Here is a 15661-nt window from a genome sequence, read left to right on the forward strand (position 1 = left end):
CTACTACATACAAGGAGTTATTTAATACCTGCATCATCTAACAAAATGAAGGTTATTTAATAAAAGGTTGCTAAACTGAGAAATTTAGATCCCATACAAATTAGACGCTCCACAAAAAACACACTACTACTTATATATGATCCCTAAAAATAAACTTCTGCTTGTTACTTTTAATAACACTTTAGTGATGTGTGTAATAACGCTCTTCATGTGGTGTTTGTCACGGATAGCCTTGTGTTATAAACACCCAACTGAGAACAGGGCTGATGGTGGAGGAGGGTGTAGGATAAGAGATTGCTGTAGTGACTGAGCAATGAGAATATGTTACTTCTGTAATAAGTGTTTATTACTCACCTGTGCTGATATCTGTAGGGATCTCCTCCTCCTTACACTGCTGATCACCCTTCACATACATCTCTTCTTCTCCCTCTATATCTTCTGCCTTTATATCAGTCACATACGTCTCTTCTTCTCCCTCTATATCTTCTGCCTTCATATCAGTCACATACATCTCTTCTTCTCCCTCTGTATCTTCTGCCTTTATATCAGTCACATACGTCTCTTCTTCTCCCTCTGTATCTTCTGCCTTTATACCAGTCACATACGTCTCTTCTTCTCCCTCTATATCTTCTGTCTTTATATCAGTCACATACGTCTCTTCTTCTCCCTCTATATCTTCTGCCTTCATATCAGTCATATACGTCTCTTCTTCTCCCTCTATATCTTCTGCCTTCATATCAGTCATATACGTCTCATCTTCTCTCCTTATATCTTCTGCCTTTATACGAGAAAGACGTTCTATCTAAATAACCCAAAAAATACAATGGCATTTGCATACTGTTTGGTTAAACTGAGGTGAAACAGTATAATATCAGTGTATAAAACACACAGCTCCTCTACACATTATATAGTGACAGTCACTTTGGTATATTGGGGAGACCCTAAATCCCACCTACCTGATCCTCCTGTGGGATCCTGTGATTCTCCTCTGTACAATCCTGGGAATGCAGAGGACGGGGACATCTCTCTGGGGTATCTCTGTTACTGGGCCCATCTGTAGGAGACACACAGTGACTGAGTACAGTGTATATATGTGATTAGCAGATAAGGTGTGTATATAGGGGCCCCCATACCTGCTCTCCCCTGTACAATACATGACAGTCTCCTCTTACCCAGTGATGTGAGGGGCCGGTGATTCTCCATCATCACGTCCTTGTACAGACCCCTGTGTTCCTCTATATACTCCACCTCCTGCATGGAGACATAGACAGTGACATCATGACACCTTATAGGTACCTGACACACACCGTGATACAGTCATCACCCAGACACGTCCCCTGGTGTTACTGTATAATGCCCCATTCCCAGCAGTCACCTCTCCAGTATCACCCAGACACATCCCCTGGTGTTACTGTATAATGCCCCATTCCCAGCAGTCACCTCTCCAGTCATCACCCAGACACATCCCCCGGTGTTACTGTATAATGCCTCATTCCCAGCAGTCACCTCTCCAGTCATCACCCAGACACATCCCCTGGTGTTACTGTATAATGTCCCATTCCCGGCAGTCACCTCTCCGGTCATCACCCAGACACATCCCCCGGTGTTACTGTATAATGCCTCATTCCCAGCAGTCACCTCTCCAGTCATCACCCAGACACATAGCCCGGTGTTACTGTATAATATCCCATTCCCAGCAGTCACCTCTCCAGTCATCACCCAGACACGTCCCCCAGTGTTACTGTATAATGCCCAATTCCCAGCAGTCACCTCTCCAGTCATCACCCAGACACATCCCCTGGTGTTACTGTATAATGTCCCATTCCCAGCAGTCATACCTCCAGTCACCACCCAGACACGTCCCCCAGTGTTACTGTATAATGCCCAATTCCCAGCAGTCACCTCTCCAGTCATCACCCAGACACATCCCCTGGTGTTACTGTATAATGTCCCATTCCCAGCAGTCATACCTCCAGTCATCACCCAGACACGTCCCCTGGTGTTACTGTATAATGCCTCATTCCCAGCAGTCACCTCTCCAGTCATCACCCAGACACATCCCCTGGTGTTACTATATAATGTCCCATTCACAGCAGTCACCTCTCCAGTCATTACCCAGACACATCCCCTGGTGTTACTGTATAATGTCCCATTCCCATGAGTCACCTCTCCAGTCAGCAGCTGAATGATCTTGTTAGGGAGTTCCAGGATATTCTGGTCAATGTGTCTCATGTGTCAGTGAGTGAGGTGGAGGCACCGTGATGGGGCTCTGGGTCCTGCGCAGTCCTCCTGACACACGGGGATGGCTGCTCGGTGTCTCACACTCACCGGATGTCTTCTTCACTACTGCGTAACCCTGCGAAATGGGGGAGACATCACTGTAAATACTCACAGATCTTCTCATCTCCCCAGTCATGTCCCTGTATTATTAATAGATATGTGATGGCACTGTGACGCTCCCAGTTCCCCTCACCTCCCCAGTCATATACCTGTATTATTACTATAGATATAAGTGATTTCACTGTGACACTCCCAGATCCTCTCACCTCTCCAGTCATGTCCCTGTATTATTACTATAGATATAACTGATGTCACAGTGACGCTCCCAGATCCCCTCACCTCCCCAGTCATGTCCCTGTATTATTACTATAGATATAACTGATGTCACAGTGACACTCCCAGATCCCCTCACCTCCCCAGTCATGTCCCTGTATTATTACTATTGTGCCAATAGACACACTCATCCCAACCCACACAGTGTACCTGTCCTATAACGGGCACACTTACCTCTGCATTATGGTTATCTTCTTTTTACTCAATGTACCTACCAGACATACACACCAGGGACGTGCGGTGAGGTACATTTATCAGGAGGCACTGGCTAGTACCAGAGCCAGATTTACACACAATATATGAGCCCAAGGATTACACACAGGTGCAGAGGTATACACACGTGGGCATTGGACACAGGTGCAGAGGTATACACACGTGGGCATTGGACACAGGTGCAGAGGTATACACACGTGGGCATTGGACACAGGTGCAGAGGTATACACACGTGGGCATTGGACACAGGTGCAGAGGTATACACACGTGGGCATTGGACACAGGTGCAGAGGTATACACACGTGGGCATTGGACACAGGTGCAGAGGTATACACACGTGGGCATTGGACACAGGTGCAGAGGTATACACACGTGGGCATTGGACACAGGTGCAGAGGTATACACACGTGGGCATTGGACACAGGTGCAGAGGTATACACACGTGGGCATTATACACAGGTGCAGAGGTATACACACGTGAGCATTATACACAGGTGCAGAGGTATACACACGTGAGCATTATACACAGGTGCAGAGGTATACACACGTGGGCATTATACACAGGTGCAGAGGTATACACACGTGGGCATTATACACAGGTGCAGCGGTATACACACGTGGGCCATATACACAGGTGCAGAGGTATACACACGTGGGCATTATATACAGGTGCAGAGGTATACACACGTGGGCATTATACACAGGTGGAGAGGTATACACACGTGGGCATTTTACACAGGTGCAGAGGTATACACACGTGGGCATTATACACAGGTGGAGAGGTATACACACGTGGGCTATATACACAGGTGCAGTGGTATATACATGTGGGCTATATACACAGGTGCAGCGGTATACACACGTGGGCATTATACACAGGTGCAGAGGTATACACACGTGGGCATTAGACACAGGTGCAGAGGTATACACACGTGGGCATTAGACACAGGTGCAGAGGTATACACACGTGGGCATTAGACACAGGTGCAGAGGTATACACACGTGGGCATTAGACACAGGTGCAGAGGCGTGGGCATTATACACAGGTGCAGCGGTATACACACGTGGGCATTATACACAGGTGGAGAGGTATAAACACGTGGGCATTAGACACAGGTGCAGAGGTATACACACGTGGGCATTATACACAGGTGCAGAGGTATATACACGTGGGCATTATACACAGGTGCAGAGGTACACACACGTGGGCATTAGACACAGGTGCAGAGGTATATACACGTGGGCATTATACACAGGTGCAGAGGTATACACACGTGGGCATTAGACACGGGTGCAGAGGTATACACACGTGGTTATTAGACACAGGTGCAGAGGTATACACACGTGGGCATTATACACAGGTGCAGAGGTATACACACGTGGGCATTAGACACAGGTACAGAGGTATATACACGTGAGCATTATACACAGGTGCAGAGGTATACACACGTGGGCATTAGACACAGGTGCAGTGGTATACACACGTGGTCATTAGACACAAGTGCAGAGGTATACACACGTGGGCATTATACACAGGTGCAGAGGTATATACACGTGGGCATTATACACAGGTGCAGAGGTATACACACATGGGCATTATACACAGGTGGAGAGGTATACACACGTGGGCTATATACACAGGTGCAGAGGTATATACACGTGGGCATTATACACAGGTGCAGAGGTATATACACGTGGGCATTATACACAGGTACAGAGGTATACACACGTGGGCATTAGACACAGGTGCAGAAGTATACACACGTGGGCTATATACACAGGTGCAGTGGTATACACACGTGGGCATTAGACACAGGTGCAGAGGTATACACACGTGGGCATTAGACACAGGTGCAGAGGCATACACACGTGGGCATTAGACAGGTGCAGAGGTATACACACGTGGGCTATATACACAGGTGCAGAGGTATACACACGTGGGCATTATACACAGGTGCAGAGGTATACACACGTGGGCATTATACACAGGTGCAGAGGTATACACACGTGGGCATTATACACGTGGGCATTATACACAGGAGCAGAGGTATACACACGTGGGCTATATACACAGGTGCAGAGGTATACACACGTGGGCATTATACACAGGTGCAGAGGTATACACACGTGGGCATTATACACAGGTGCAGAGGTATACACACGTGGGCATTATACACAGGTGCAGCGGTATACACACGTGGGCATTATACACAGGAGCAGAGGTATACACACGTGGGCTATATACACAGGTGCAGAGGTATACACACACGTGGGCATTATACACAGGTGCACAGGTATACACACGTGGGCATTATACACAGGTGCAGAGGTATACACACGTGGGCATTATACACAGGAGCAGAGGTATACACACGTGGGCTATATACACAGGTGCAGAGGTATACACACACGTGGGCATTATACACAGGTGCACAGGTATACACACGTGGGCATTATACACAGGTGCAGAGGTATACACACGTGGGCATTATACACAGGTGCAGAGGTATACACACGTGGGCATTAGACACAGGTGCAGTAGTATATACACGTGGGCATTAGACACAGGTGCAGAGGTATATACACGTGGGCATTGTACACAGGTGCAGTGGTATACACACGTGGGCATTATACACAGGTGCAGAGGTATACACACGTGGGCATTATACACAGGTGCAGAGGTATACACACGTGGGCATTATACACAGGTGCAGAGGTATACACACGTGGGCATTATACACAGGTGCAGAGGTATACACACGTGGGCATTATACACAGGTGCAGAGGTATATACACGTGGGCATTATACACAGGTGCAGAGGTATAAACACACGTGGGCATTATACACAGGTGCAGAGGTATACACACGTGGGCATTATACACAGGTGCAGAGGTATACACACGTGGGCATTATACACAGGTGCAGAGGTATACACCCGTGAGCATTATACACAGGTGCAGAGGTATACACACGTGGGCATTATACACAGGTGCAGAGGTATACACACGTGGGCATTAGACACAGGTGCAGAGGTATACACACGTGGGCATTATACACAGGTGCAGAGGTATACACACGTGGGCATTATACACAGGTGCAGAGGTATACACACGTGGGCATTATACACAGGTGCAGTGGTATATACACGTGGGCACTATACACAGGTGCAGAGGTATACACACGTGGGCACTATACACAGGTGCAGAGGTATACACACGTGGGCATTATACACAGGTGCAGAGGTATACACACGTGGGCATTAGACACAGGTGCCGAGGTATATACACGTGGGCATTAGACACAGGTGCAGAGGTATACACACGTGGGCATTATACACAGGTGCAGAGGTATACACACGTGGGCATTATACACAGGTGCAGAGGTATACACACGTGGGCATTATACACAGGTGCAGAGGTATACACACGTGGGCTATATACACAGGTGCAGAGGTATACACACGTGGGCATTAGACACAGGTGCAGAGGTATACACACGTGGGCTATATACACAGGTGCAGAGGTATACACACGTGGGCATTAGACACAGGTGCAGAGGTATACACACGTGAGCATTATACACAGGTGCAGAGGTATACACACGTGGGCATTATACACAGGTGTAGAGGTATACACACGTGGGCATTAGACACAGGTGCAGAGGTATATACACGTGGGCATTAGACACAGGTGCAGAGGTATACACACGTGGGCATTATACACAGGTGCAGAGGTATACACACGTGGGCACTATACACAGGTGCAGTGGTATATACACGTGGGCATTATACACAGGTGCAGAGGTATACACACGTGGGCTATATACACAGGTGCAGAGGTATACACACGTGGGCACTATACACAGGTGCAGTGGTATATACACGTGGGCATTATACACAGGTGCAGAGGTATACACACGTGGGCATTATACACAGGTGCAGCGGTATACACACGTGGGCATTATACACAGGTGCAGAGGTATACACACGTGGGCATTATACACAGGTGCAGAGGTATACACACGTGGGCACTATACACAGGTGCAGAGGTATACACACGTGGGCATTATACACAGGTGCAGAGGTATACACACGTGGGCATTATACACAGGTGCAGTGGTATATACACGTGGGCATTATACACAGGTGCAGAGGTACACACCCGTGGGCATTATACACAGGTGCAGTGGTATATACACGTGGGCATTATACACAGGTGCAGAGGTATATACACGTGGGCACTATACACAGGTGCAGAGGTATACACACGTGGGCATTATACACAGGTGCAGAGGTATACACACGTGGGCATTAGACACAGGTGCAGAGGTATATACACGTGGGCATTAGACACAGGTGCAGAGGTATACACACGTGGGCATTATACACAGGTGCAGAGGTATACACACGTGGGCATTATACACAGGTGCAGAGGTATACACACGTGGGCATTATACACAGGTGCAGAGGTATACACACGTGGGCATTATACACAGGTGCAGAGGTATACACCCGTGAGCATTATACACAGGTGCAGAGGTATACACCCGTGAGCATTATACACAGGTGCAGAGGTATACACACGTGGGCATTATACACAGGTGTAGAGGTATACACACGTGGGCATTATACACAGGTGCAGAGGTATACACCCGTGAGCATTATACACAGGTGCAGAGGTATACACACGTGGGCATTATACACAGGTGTAGAGGTATACACACGTGGGCATTAGACACAGGTGCAGAGGTATATACACGTGGGCATTAGACACAGGTGCAGAGGTATATACACGTGGGCACTATACACAGGTGCAGAGGTATATACACGTGGGCATTATACACAGGTGCAGAGGTATACACACGTGGGCTATATACACAGGTGCAGAGGTATACACACGTGGGCACTATACACAGGTGCAGTGGTATATACACGTGGGCATTATACACAGGTGCAGAGGTATACACACGTGGGCATTATACACAGGTGCAGCGGTATACACACGTGGGCATTATACACAGGTGCAGAGGTATACACACGTGGGCATTATACACAGGTGCAGAGGTATACACACGTGGGCACTATACACAGGTGCAGAGGTATACACACGTGGGCATTATACACAGGTGCAGTGGTATACACACGTGGGCATTATACACAGGTGCAGAGGTATATACACGTGGGCATTATACACAGGTGCAGAGGTATACACACGTGGAGGTATACACACGTGGGCATTGTACACAGGTGCAGAGGTATATACACGTGGGCACTATACACAGGTGCAGAGGTATACACACGTGGGCATTATACACAGGTGCAGAGGTATACACACGTGGGCATTGTACACAGGTGCAGAGGTATATACACGTGGGCACTATACACAGGTGCAGAGGTATACACACGTGGGCATTATACACAGGTGCAGTGGTATATACACGTGGGCATTATACACAGGTGCAGAGGTATTCACACGTGGGCTATATACACAGGTGCAGAGGTATATACACGTGGGCATTATACACAGGTGCAGTGGTATATACACGTGGGCATTATACACAGGTGCAGAGGTATATACACGTGGGCACTATACACAGGTGCAGAGGTATACACACGTGGGCATTATACACAGGTGCAGAGGTATATACACGTGGGCATTATACACAGGTGCAGAGGTATATACACGTGGGCATTATACACAGGTGCAGAGGTATACACACGTGGGCATTATACACAGGTGCAGAGGTATACACACGTGGGCTATATACACAGGTGCAGAGGTATACACACGTGGGCTATATACACAGGTGCAGAGGTATATACACGTGGGCATTATACACAGGTGCAGAGGTATATACACGTGGGCATTATACACAGGTGCAGAGGTATATACACGTGGGCATTATACACAGGTGCAGAGGTATATACACGTGGGCATTATACACAGGTGCAGAGGTATACACACGTGGGCATTATACACAGGTGCAGAGGTATACACACGTGGGCATTATACACAGGTGCAGAGGTATACACACGTGGGCACTATACACAGGTGCAGAGGTATATACACGTGGGCATTAGACACAGGTGCAGAGGTATACACACGTGGGCACTATACACAGGTGCAGTGGTATACACACGTGGGCATTATACACAGGTGCAGAGGTATACACACGTGGGCATTATACACAGGTGCAGCGGTATACACACGTGGGCATTATACACAGGTGCAGAGGTATACACACGTGGGCATTTTACACAGGTGCAGAGGTATACACACGTGGGCATTATACACAGGTGCAGAGGTATATACACGTGGGCATTATACACAGGTGCAGAGGTATACACACGTGGGCATTATACACAGGTGCAGAGGTATACACACGTGGGCATTATACACAGGTGCAGAGGTATACACACGTGGGCATTATACACAGGTGCAGAGGTATACACACGTGGGCACTATACACAGGTGCAGTGGTATATACACGTGGGCATTATACACAGGTGCAGAGGTATACACACGTGGGCATTATACACAGGTGCAGAGGTATACACACGTGGGCATTAGACACAGGTGCAGAGGTATACACACACGTGGGCATTATACACAGGTGCAGAGGTATATACACGTGGGCTATATACACAGGTGCAGAGGTATACACACGTGGGCATTATACACAGGTGCAGAGGTATACACACGTGGGCATTATACACAGGTGCAGAGGTATACACACGTGGGCTATATACACAGGTGCAGAGGTATATACACGTGGGCATTATACACAGGTGCAGAGGTATACACACGTGGGCTATATACACAGGTGCAGAGGTATACACACGTGGGCATTATACACAGGTGCAGAGGTATATACACGTGGGCATTATACACAGGTGCAGAGGTATACACACGTGGGCATTATACACAGGTGCAGTGGTATATACACGTGGGCATTATACACAGGTGCAGAGGTATATACACGTGGGCATTATACACAGGTGCAGAGGTATATACACGTGGGCACTATACACAGGTGCAGAGGTATACACACGTGGGCATTATACACAGGTGCAGAGGTATACACACGTGGGCATTAGACACAGGTGCAGAGGTATATACACGTGGGCATTAGACACAGGTGCAGAGGTATACACACGTGGGCATTAGACACAGGTACAGAGGTATATACACGTGGGCATTATACACAGGTGCAGAGGTATACACACGTGGGCATTATACACAGGTGCAGAGGTATACACACGTGGGCATTATACACAGGTGCAGAGGTATACACACGTGGGCATTATACACAGGTGCAGAGGTATACACACGTGGGCATTATACACAGGTGCAGAGGTATACACACGTGGGCATTAGACACAGGTGCAGAGGTATACACACGTGGGCATTATACACAGGTGCAGAGGTATACACACGTGGGCATTAGACACAGGTGCAGAGGTATACACACGTGGGCATTATACACAGGTGCAGAGGTATACACACGTGGGCATTAGACACAGGTGCAGAGGTATATACACGTGGGCATTAGACACAGGTGCAGAGGTATACACACGTGGGCATTATACACAGGTGCAGAGGTATACACACGTAGGCATTATACACAGGTGCAGAGGTATACACACGTGGGCATTAGACACAGGTGCAGAGGTATACACACGTGGGCATTAGACACAGGTACAGAGGTATATACACGTGGGCATTATACACAGGTGCAGAGGTATACACACGTGGGCATTATACACAGGTGCAGAGGTATACACACGTGGGCATTATACACAGGTGCAGAGGTATACACACGTGGGCATTATACACAGGTGCAGAGGTATACACACGTGGGCATTATACACAGGTGCAGAGGTATACACACGTGGGCATTATACACAGGTGCAGAGGTATACACACGTGGGCATTATACACAGGTGCAGAGGTATACACACGTGGGCATTAGACACAGGTGCAGAGGTATACACACGTGGGCATTATACACAGGTGCAGAGGTATACACACGTGGGCATTAGACACAGGTGCAGAGGTATACACACGTGGGCATTATACACAGGTGCAGAGGTATACACACGTGGGCATTGGACACAGGTGCAGAGGTATATACACGTGGGCATTGGACACAGGTGCAGAGGTATATACACGTGGGCATTAGACACAGGTGCAGAGGTATACACACGTGGGCATTGGACACAGGTGCAGAGGTATACACACGTGGGCATTATACATAGGTGCAGAGGTATACACACGTGGGCATTGTACACAGGTGCAGCAGTTTACACACATTTGGGCATTATACACAGGAGGAGTAGTATACATTTGGTGAGTGCGGGTAAGGTAGGTGGAGGGGGGGGGGGGGGCACTGCCTCACCTACCATAGAATTTTTACTTCAGGCCTTTGACTACAGAAATTATTAGAATAATACAAAGATGATATTTATATGTTCTTTGTATTTTTTATATACTGTATATAGTCAAAACTGTGGCGTATATGTTAGTATGACAGGAAAAGCTCCGTCTCCCCGCACGTCACTGATACACAGGTACACCCAACCCCATGTGTGCAGAGCGTTCTACCCTCACTGATGTGCCTACTGACACCTACCCCGCACCCATGTAGCCACCTGACACGCACCCCTCCCCATGCAGCCACCGGTCACACATCCCACCCTCACTGATGTGCCTACTGGTCACCTACCCCGCACCCATCTGACACGCTCCCCTCCCCCATGCAGCCACCGGTCACACATCCGACCCACACTGATGTGCCTACTGACACCTACCCCGCACCCATGTAGCCACCTGACACGCAACCCTCCCCCATGCAGCCACCGGTCACACATCCCACCCTCACTGATGTGCCTACTGGTCACACACCCCACCCCCATGCAGCTACAATCACACATCCCACCCTCACTATGCTGTGCCTGCTGGTTATACCCCCAATGCAGCCACCGGTCACGCAACCTCACACCCCCCATGCAACCACCGGTCACGCAACCTCACCCCCATAAAGCCACCGGTCACGCAACCTCACCCCCATAAAGCCACAAGGTCACACAACTTCTCCCTCATACAGCCACCGGTCACACAACTCCTCCCCCATGCAGCCACCGGTCACGCAACTCCTCCCCCATGCAGCCACCGGTCACGCAACTCCTCCCCCATGCAGCCACCGGTCACGCAACTCCTCCCCCATGCAGCCACCGGTCACGCAACTCCTCCCCCATGCAGCCACCAGGCACGACGACAGGTGACGGCCGGGGGGGGGGGGGGGGGAGAACGACAGGTGACGGCCGGGGGATTGGGGGGGGGGGGGGGGGCGGGGAAACGACAGGTGACGGGCAGGGGGGGGGGTGTTTGAAACGACAGGTGACGGCCAGGGGGGGGGCGCGCATTGAGAACGACGACAGGTGACGGCCAGGGGTGGGGGGGAACGACAGGTGACGGCCATGGGGGTAATGCCAGGTGACAGTCAGGGGGGACAGCAGGTGATGGAAAGGGGGGGCAGGAGAGGAAGCTGCGTCAGGGTACAGCCAGGCAGATGCAGGAGAGGCAGGTGATGAGTAGGGGGCTGCAGGTGAGGCAGCAGGGTGCAAGCAGGAGAGCCAGGTGACGGACATGTGGGTGGCCGGAGATGCAGCTGGTGGAAGATGACGGGCATGGGGTGGTAGAAGAGGCAATGGAGGAAAGGTACAGGCAGAGAAGCACAGGTAAGACAGGCGGTGGCAGGTGAAAGACAGCAGGTGGTAGTAGAGGCAGGAAAGTGGCAGGTGATGGGCAGGGGGGTGGTAGGAGAGGCAGGTGGTGGCAGGTGACAGACAGGGGGTGGTAGGAGAGGCAGGTGGTGGCAGGTGATGGGCAGGGGGTGGTAGGAGAGGCAGGTGGTGGCAGGTGACAGACAGGGGGTGGTAGGAGAGACAGGGGGCAGCAGGAGTGTCAGGCAACTGGCAAGCGGCTGCAGACGACTGGCAGGGTACAGGACAGGGTGGTAGGGTATAGACTGAGGATGGCAGGTGGTGGCAAGAGAGGCAGGCGACAGACGGGGTGGTAGGGTACAGGCAGGGGGTGGCAGGAGCGGTGGGTGACAGGCAGGGGGTGGCAGGAGAGGTGGGTGACAGGCAGCGGGTGGCAGGAGAGAGGCAGGGTGTGGCAGGAGAGGCGGGTGACATACAGGGAGTGGCAGATGACATGCAAGGGATGGCAAAAGAGGTGGGTGACATGCAGGGGGTGGCAGGAGAGGCAGGTGACATACAGGGAAAGGCAGATGACGGCATGAGAAGTGGGTGACAGACAGGGGGTGGTAAGGTACAGGACGGGGTGGTAGGGTATAGACTGGGGGCGGCAGGAGAGGCGGGTGGCAGGGTACAGGCAAGAGGTGGAAGGAAAGGTGGGTGACAGGCAGCGAGTGGCATGGGGAGGCAGATGACATGCAGGGGATGGCATGAGAGGTGGGTGACCGGCAGGGGCATCAGCAGAGGCGGGTGACATACAGGGAGTAACAGATGACAGGCAGGGGGTGGCATGAGAGGTGGGTGACAGGCAGGGTAGAGGCAGGGGGTGGCAGGAGAGGCGGGTGACAGACGGGGTGGTAGGGTACAGGCAGGGGGTAGCAGGCGACAGGCAGGGGGCAGCAGGTGAGGAGGCATTAGGAGAGTGTCAGGGGCAGCAGGTGATGGGGCATTAGGACAATGTCAGGGGCAGGAGAGGGGGCATTAATTAGGATAATGTCAGGGGCAGCAGGCATTAGGAGAATGTGAGGGGCGGCAGGTGAGGGGGCATTAGGAGAATGCATAGGCAGCAACTGAGGGGGCATTAGGAGAATGCAGGGGCAGCAGGTGAGAGGGCATTAGGAGAATGTCAGGGGCAGCAGGTGAGGGGGCATTAGGAGAATGCAGGGGCAGCAGGTGAGGGGGCATTAGGAGAATGTCAGGGGCAGCAGCTGAGGGGGCATTAGGAGAATGCAGGGGCAGCAGGTGAGGGGGCATTAGGAGAATGCAGGGGCAGCAGGTGAGGGGGCATTAGGAGAATGTCAGGGGCAGCAGGTGAGGGGGCATTAGGAGAATGTCAGGGGCAGCAGGTGAGGGGGCATTAGGAGAATGTCAGGGGCAGCAGGTGAGGGGGCATTAGGAGAATGCCGGGGGCAGCAGGTGAGGGGGCATTAGGAGAATGCCGGGGGCAGCAGGTGAGGGGGCATTAGGAGAATGCCGGGTGCAGCAGGTGAGGGGGCATTAGGAGAATGCAGGGGCAGCAGGTGAGGGGGCATTAGGAGAACGCATAGGCAGCAGCTAAGGGGGCATTAGGAGAATGCAGGGGCAGCAGCTAAGGGGGCATTAGGAGAATGCAGGGGCAGCAGCTAAGGGGGCATTAGGAGAATGCAGGGGCAGCAGGTGATGGGGCATTAGGACAATGTCAGGGGCAGGAGAGGGGGCATTAATTAGGATAATGTCAGGGGCAGCAGGCATTAGGAGAATGTGAGGGGCGGCAGGTGAGGGGGCATTAGGAGAATGCATAGGCAGCAGCTGAGGGGGCATTAGGAGAATGCAGGGGCAGCAGGTGAGGGGGCATTAGGAGAATGCAGGGGCAGCAGGTGAGGGGGCATTAGGAGAATGTCAGGGGCAGCAGGTGAGGGGGCATTAGGAGAATGTCAGGGGCAGCAGGTGAGGGGGCATTAGGAGAATGTCAGGGGCAGCAGGGGAGGGGGCATTAGGAGAATGCCGGGGGCAGCAGGTGAGGGGGCATTAGGAGAATGCCGGGGGCAGCAGGTGAGGGGGCATTAGGAGAATGCCGGGGGCAGCAGGTGAGGGGGCATTAGGAGAATGCCGGGGGCAGCAGGTGAGGGGGCATTAGGAGAATGCCGGGGGCAGCAGGTGAAGGGGCATTAGGAGAATGCCGGGGGCAGCAGGTGAGGGGGCATTAGGAGAATGCCGGGGGCAGCAGGTGAGGGGGCATTAGGAGAATGCCGGGGGCAGCAGGTGAGGGGGCATTAGGAGAATGCCGGGGGCAGCAGGTGAGGGGGCATTAGGAGAATATAGGGGCAGGTGTGAGGGTATTAGGAGAATATAGGGGCAGGTGAGGGGGTATTAGGAGAGGTTCGGGCAGGAGAGGGGGTATTACGAGAGGATGGGGCTGGAGAGGGGGTATTACGAGAGGTTGGGGCAGGAGAGGGGGTATTAGGAGAGGATGGGGCAGGAGAGGGGTATTAGGAGAGGATGGGGGCAGGAGAGGGGGTATTAGGAGAGGATGGGGGCAGGAGAGGGGGTATTAGGAGAGGATGGGGCAGGAGAGGGGGTATTAGGAGAGGTTGGGGCAGGAGAGGGGATATTAGGAGAGGATGGGGGCAGGAGAGGGGGTATTAGGAGAGGATGGGGGCAGGAGAAGGGTATTAGGAGAGGTTGGGGGCAGGAGAGGGGGTAATAGGAGAGGATGGGGGCAGGAGAGGGGGTAATAGGAGAGGATGGGGGCAGGAGAGGGGGTAATAGGAGAGGATGGGTGCAGGAGAGTGGGTATTAGGAGAGGATGGGGGCAGGAGAGGGGGTATTAGGAGAGGTTGGGGGCAGGAGAGGGGGTATTAGGGGAGGATGGGGGCAGGAGAGAGGGTATTAGGAGAGGATGGGGGCAGGAGAGAGGGTATTAGGAGAGGATGGGGGCAGGAGAGGGGTATTAGGAGAGGATGGGGCAGGAGAGGGGGTATTAGGAGAGGATGGGGGCAGGAGAGGGGGTATTAGGAGAGGTTGGGGCAGGAGTGGGGTATTAGGAGAGGATGGGGGCAGGAGAGGGGGTATTAGGAGAGGATGGGGGCAGGAGA

At 51.8% G+C, this 15661-nt stretch overlaps 1 protein-coding gene and 1 long non-coding RNA gene across 2 annotated transcripts in view; both read right to left on the reverse strand.

Moving 5' to 3' along the window:
• Positions 1-15661, reverse strand: part of LOC134983707 (zinc finger protein OZF-like) — a 314293-nt gene that overhangs the window by 26778 nt on the left and 271854 nt on the right. The gene's annotated exons all lie outside the window — the stretch shown is intronic.
• On the reverse strand, positions 1007-2353 carry LOC134983692 (uncharacterized). The gene is made up of 3 exons (XR_010191674.1): positions 2167-2353; positions 1173-1251; positions 1007-1054 (listed from the first exon to the last, which is right to left on the reverse strand). It is a non-coding gene; the product is annotated as an uncharacterized LOC134983692 (long non-coding RNA).

Source organism: Pseudophryne corroboree (genome assembly GCF_028390025.1).
Source record: "Pseudophryne corroboree isolate aPseCor3 chromosome 3 unlocalized genomic scaffold, aPseCor3.hap2 SUPER_3_unloc_21, whole genome shotgun sequence".
Classification (NCBI taxonomy): domain Eukaryota; kingdom Metazoa; phylum Chordata; class Amphibia; order Anura; family Myobatrachidae; genus Pseudophryne; species Pseudophryne corroboree.